Source organism: Vidua macroura, assembly GCF_024509145.1.
Source record: "Vidua macroura isolate BioBank_ID:100142 chromosome W unlocalized genomic scaffold, ASM2450914v1 whyW_random_scaffold_30, whole genome shotgun sequence".
Taxonomy (NCBI): Eukaryota; Metazoa; Chordata; class Aves; order Passeriformes; family Viduidae; genus Vidua; species Vidua macroura.
The window spans coordinates 5,987,721-5,994,608 of record NW_026530534.1 but is presented as its reverse complement, the minus strand read 5'-3'; positions in this window follow the sequence as shown (position 1 = coordinate 5,994,608).

The window sequence follows — 6,888 nt, the reverse complement described above, 5'->3', positions numbered from 1 at the left end:
TGGCTCTTTTAGCTAACTGGCCCGCTGTTAGCCCCTTCCACAATTCCCCCTTTTTGTTTTTGAACTGTAAATACAGCTGCTATGGATTTTTGCAGGGCCCTTTGCAAAAATCCAAGCAGACAGGGGAAACACAAACAACAATCACAACCATCAACAAGAATTAACATTCCCATTCTTAACACATTCATTCCCACCTTTCATCCATCTATAAGTGCTTTTAAATTTAACTACTCTGTCCTATCAAGTTATATGTCTAATAAACTATAACCACCCAAACTGCTCAAAAGAAAATCCTGATAAGTGCAAACCAAACCCACATCCTTTAATTACTATGAAAACACATGAAGACTGATCAGACACATGTCCTGATATATGGCCTTAGCCAGCGTCATCCACATGTTCTGCTTCAGCTGTGGAACCATCCATTCTATTCCTTCCTGCACGCTCCAGATAAGGTTTAATACAGTGAGCAGGAACCCATCGAGGACCATTATCTGTCAAAACACAAGCATAACCTCTCCCCCAGGTTATTAGTTCCACTGGACCAGACCACATACCAGTAATTAAATCCTTAACCCATACCTTAACATTTCTACGAAAATCTGGTTGCTTAGAATTCAAAGAGGAAAAATGGTAAAAAATTGGAGAGAACTGTGAGTCAGGTAGGGGACACAAAAAATTTAACACATAAACAGCTTTATCTAATCTCACTTGAGGTGACTCCTGTTGCATTCCCCCTTTTTGTTTTTGAACCTGACGTATAAGAAGACCATGAGCCCTTTCGATGATCGCTTGGCCCATGGGAACATGTGGAATGCCTGTTGAATGTTCAATGCCTCAAGCACAAAAGAATGCTTGCATTTTCCGTGAAGCGTATGCTGGGCCATTATCTGTTTTTCTGTGACATGGAACACCTAGGATAGAAAAGGCATGATAAAAATGATGAATAACATCACGAGTTTTCTTCTCCTGTGAATGCTGAAGCAACCATTGCATGAGAAAAGGTATCCACTGTAACATGAACATACTTAAAGGAACCAAATTCTGGCACTTTTGTAACATCAGTTTGCCATTCCTCTAAAGAAGATAGACCCCTAGGGTTGGTACCATAATATTGAGAAACATGAGTCATGTGACAGTCAAGGCAAGAAGAAAGAATTGATTTTGCTTCACCAGGAGACAATTTAAATTGCTGCTGTAAAGCTTGAGCACTCTGATGAAAAAATTGATGAGACAAAACTGCCTGCTGCAACACATTAGGTACAGTTTTGATTGCAGCAGCAGCTACTAGGGAATCTACATAAGCATTACCTTCAACAAAAAATCCAGGCTACGAATGTGTGGCTACAAATATGCATAATGAAATAAGGATGTTTTTGAGCGCAAATAACTGTCCATAACTTCACTAACATGGTAAATAAGGGTTTCTCTTGAATATTTTACAACACTGCTTGATCTAAATGTTTAACTAGATGAGCAACATAAATGGAATCAAGTAACTATATTTACAGAATCAGAAAATAAAGAAAAAGCCAAAAGAACAGCACAAAGTTCAACCAGTTGAGGAGATCCTTGCTGAATCATTGTCTCATACTCCCAGTGATCATTCTTTTTCCAGGCCACAGCGGCCTTTCCGGTTTTCCCTGATACATCTGTAAAAACTGTTATACCTTCCACTGGAACAGGAGAACAAATTAGCCTCCCTTCAAAAGGGATCTCCTTGGTCAGTTTTAGAACAGGATGAGAAGGCAAATGGTATTTTATTTGGCCTGTAAAACCAGATAAGGCAGATTGCAACTCATGATTATTTTGAAAGCACCATTCAAAATACCACTGTTGTAGAGGTATCACAATGGTCACAGGGTCGTATCCCAGAATCTCATGACGCCTGTGACCTTTGATGATAATATCTGCAAAACGCTCATAAAGTCCTGGAGCTGTTTTCTGAGATCTGAAAGATAAAAATATCCATTCCAAAATATGCAGTTGGTCTTCCCAATTATCACCCCATTGACACAGTATTCCACATGGTATTTCATGGTCCTTCAAAATAAACAATTGGACACCAACAGAGGTATATATTCTGTTAACAAATTTGTGTGCTAAGGCTAATTCAATTTCTTCTAAAGTCCTCTTTGCTGCTGGAGTCAATTGCCTCTCATCAGTAAAGGAAGTGATCCCCAATAGCAAATCGAACAATGGTTGCATCTGATAATTAGTTATGCCTAAATATGATCGAATCCGACCTATTGCACCAACCAATTTCTGTACATCAGTAACAGTTTTAACATCAATGTCTAATTTTACAGGTTGAGGCATAACTTGAGTGTTAGTCACCAACATACCTAGATATTTCCAAGGCATGTGTTCCTGCACTTTCTCTGGGGCAATAATCAGACCAAAGGCTTTCAAATTTGTCACAGCACATTCTTTAAGAGCTGATAACTGTTTTTTGTTGTCAGATGCCAACAAGATATCATCCATATAATGATAACAATAACAGTTATTAAATTGCTCCCGCACTTTTGACAAGGCCTGTGCCATGAACCATTGGCAAATAGTTGGCGAGTTTTTCATACCTTGGGGGAGTACTCTCCATTGATATCTTTTATTGGGTTCAACATGATTTGTGGAAGGCACAGTAAAAGCAAATTTTTCTTTGTCTTGCTCAGCCAATGGAATAGTAAAGAAACATTTTTTCAAATCAGTGACAACTATTTGCCATTCCTGTGGAATCATTGTGGGTGTAGGAAGGCCTGGTTGTAAAGCTCCCATTGTTGCCATTACAGCATTTATCTGCCGTAAATAATGTAAAAGTCCCCATTTTCCTGACTTCTTTTTTATTACAAAAACAAGGGTATTCCAGGGACTGAAAGATTCTTCAATATGTCCCGCTTGCAATTGTTCCGTAACTAATTCTTGCAGGGCAGTAAGCTTTTCGGTAGTAAGGGACCACTGATCAACCCAGACAGGTCTATCCGTCAACCATGTCAAGGCTACAACTGGACGTTCACCGCCCTGCATCACAGTGGCCCCTATTAAAAATCCGTTGTAATTTTGACATCCCATTGAGATAAGCAATCTCGTCCCCACAAACTTTGAGGAGCCTCGGCAACATAGGGTCTGATGTTAGCTTGTTGGCCATCAGGATGTTTCACATTAATTACAATGGCTGACAAGCCACCTGTTGTAGCACCACCCAACCCCATGGGTTCTAAAACTTGCATGAATGAGAGGTCACGACTGAGGCCAACAAAGTTGCGAAAGTATTGTAACATCTGTTCCAGTGTCAATCAAACCTGTTACCAATATGGTTCCTGGACAATATCCACTGGCTGTGAGGATGCATGTCTTTTCTGGATGGTTTTCTGTTACTTTCTCAGTCCAGAGCACTTGAGGTACTCCTGTTGATCCAAAACTTCCTGTGCCGCAACTTCGGTCCACTGTATTGGGAACAGAACTTACAAAAGGTACGAGCTGAGCAATGCAAGTTCCTTTCTGAATGGTGACAAGGGGGTCATCAATTGATACCATAGCATGAAACTGTCCTAAATAATCAGCATCAATAAGTCCTAAATGCACATGAATACCTTTAAGTGTAGTACTTGATCTTCCTATCAAAAATGCACTTAATCCCCGTCCTATTTGGCCATAGTCATCAAGGGGCACTTTGCATATTTCTTTTGTCAAAATAGTTACTGTGTCGGCGGTGGGTATATCAATCCCTGCGGACCCACTTGTTGCCCCTGAGTATTGTTCCCAAATGGGTAGCTTTGCAGTAACGGGAAGGCCCATAACTGTTGCTGTGGTTGTCGGGGTATTTGTGTCCCCACGTGCCCTTTCGCACTCTTCTTCCTGTTTCCCTGTAACAGCTGACCATTTGCATGATATTTACTCCTACATTGTTTAGTATAGTGCCCAATTTTTGCACAACGATTGCACGTAACATTGCTGCTTGCATTTGACTTAGATGTTATTTTCTGGGTATTGCACTGTGCCCTTACGTGCCCTTGCTGTCCACAATTATAACATTTTGATGGAGGCCTTAGAACTGCAGCAAGAACTGCCATTTTATGCGCTACTGAACCAATTTTTGAGCAAGCAGTAACCATTTCAGGCAATGGGGGTTCCCCAGGTAAGGTATCAATAATCTTTCTACAGTCTGGGTTTGCATTTTCTTTTGCCAATTGTATACACAATCTATGTCGCAAAGGTTCATCATCTACCTGTTTTTCAATAGCTGCAGCAAGCTTTTCCACAAATTGCAAAAATGGTTGTCTCATTCCTTGTTACATAGTAACGTATCTCTGTTTTGGAGCTGCCATTTCCATTGTTTTAATTAAAGCACTCATGCCTATTTGCTGAGCTTGTGTCAAAATTGAAGGATCCCACCTTGCCTGTAAATCTGGGTTGGCAAAAGGCCCAGTGCCCAATAAGACATCAACACCCACAGCATGACAAGGGTCATGTTGAGGCAGCTGCATATTTGTTAAAGCTGTACGTTCAGCCCCTCGTCTCCAAGTTTCTTGAAACACACCATACTGTACTGGTTGGAATAAAATTGTAGCAAGATGCATGATGTCATAAGGTGCAAGCATATCTGCATTAATTACACGTATCAATTGCATTACCTCTGAGGAATTAATACCAAACTGAGACACTTTTGACTGGAGATCTTGCACAACCTTCCAGGCAAAGACGTGATGACTATCATTCTGCCCTGTTCCAGGAACTGCTTTAAAACCTGGAAAAGCCATAGGGTTATCACAAGCAACATTTGCATTAGCATTCTGCTCCTGAGGTAGTTTCGGGGCACCTAATCTTTCTATTATGTCCCAATTCTTTTCTTCAGCTGCTTTCTTCCTAACAAATTCCCAAAACAGCTGAGGCTGTCAAGGAAGCACAGTTACTTGACATGGAGGCAAAGTCTGTGGGGCAGTAGAGCTAGATATATCAGAAGATGAACTGTCAACAGTTCTTTGCCCCAGCTCAGGTGTTATCGCGGGTGACTCTTCACTTGATTCACTATCACTGTCAGGCAACGGAGGATACGACTTCACAGGTTGTTCATGCAGTTCAGAGTGGAGCGGGGGGGCAGATGGCTGGGCTAGAGGAGATGGAAACGGGGTGGGGGGCAGACGGCTGGGTTTCTCTCTCTGCTAAAGACATTTCAGCTAGCTGACGCAATGGTGTAGTGTATACAGGCACCATAGCGAGGTGCTGTACAGGTGTGCGATAAAGAGGTTTAAGAGTCTGATAAGGATATACGTTGGCAGTCAGCCCAGAAGCCTTGGCAGCTTTCCCAGAAGCTTCAGCATACAGCCCAGAAGATCTGGCAGCCTTCCCGGAAGCTTTGGCAGCCTGCCTGGTAACTTCCATGACACCTGCACCTTCTTCAAAGATGTATTCAACAAGTTCCCCATCAGAGGCCCCATGCAGATCATCCTCCCCGCCAGTCTCTGTTATCAAGCCCGATTCTTCATCCACGCCACACTCTGCTTGTTCCCGCTTTGTTTTCCAGTCCTTTAATGCCTCAAAAAGCTATCCCCAAGTGAGAGCTAAATCAACAACAGTTTTATTTCCCGCTCAGATGACTTACCACAGTCTGTGCCCAACTTTTTTCCATGCTTTAATGCTAAATGCTGTGTCAGGATCAGTGACAAAATCTTGTGATTTAGCCCACAGCAATATACTACGAAGGGCATAATCTTGAATACTAATTCCCTTATTTCTTAACAAAACTTTCCATGTAGCCAAAACAGTCTCTTCCTCTTTAGATAACGTATTTTCCCATTATTACTAGTTGGTGGCTCACCTGCTTCCAGGTGTCTTGATAGAAGAAATTCAGGTCCGGACCTCCCTGTGGCTTCCACACGCCACTCTCAGCTGCACCAATGCTGCCTCCCTCACTACTCCCCAGTGGGTCACGGTTGCCAATTGCTAGGACCTCATGTGGGTCCAAACCGAATATGTTGTTAAGGCTGTTGTTCCACTCGGTGATCACCAAATGGCGCTGTTGAGCCGGTCACGACACAAAGCAGAGACATTAAGCAGTCTTCTGATGGCAACTTGTCCTAGATTAGGGCAAATTTGGGAGAAGACCTCTGGAAGGAGCCCCCAGAAAGCAAACCCCCCACGGCCCCTCCCCCACCTGGTTCGGGAAGAATTTCCTCAGAGAGAAGTGGAAAAAAACCTGTTTATTTAACAAGCAAAACACTCCCCAATACAAAAAACAACACCAGATGACAAAACTCTTTCACCATTCTGAAGAGATGAAAAATTCAGAAAGCCTCTCCTGGGAGTGGTCGCCCAGTTATTGGTCTCCGGCGCTGGGGATGGCTGCTGCAGGTCACAAAAATGCAGACTCTTGGTGTTTCTTGATGTTTCCCAGGTCCAGGTCCAGAGCAGGTTCAGATGATATTCAGGAAAGGGAAAGGGAAAGGAAAAAGAAACAGTCCAGGGTAAAAATTAGACTGTCTAGCTAAACTAAATAATAAGCAAAAGCAAAAGCAAAAGCAAGCAAGCCAGCAAGCAAGCAAGCCAAGCCAGCCAAGCCTCTCCTAGACACAGACCATGGGAGGAGGTGAACCAGCTGATAACAAGACAAAACAATCCTTCACTTTCAGAGTCAGTCCTGAAGGCACAGAACATAATATCAGGCATAAACAGAACACACGATTTGGGATACAAGCACCATAACGTCACCCTAGGACATTCCACCCCTTACCTCCAAATTGTCAACATAACTACCAAACATCATGTAAAAACTTCATCAAGAAAAACTTGCATCTTTCACTTACTCAGACCTTCAACACTTACACATTTTCCTTCTATCTCACTTGCTCAAACCCTCGACACTTACACATTTCCTTCTGTCTCATGTCTGTG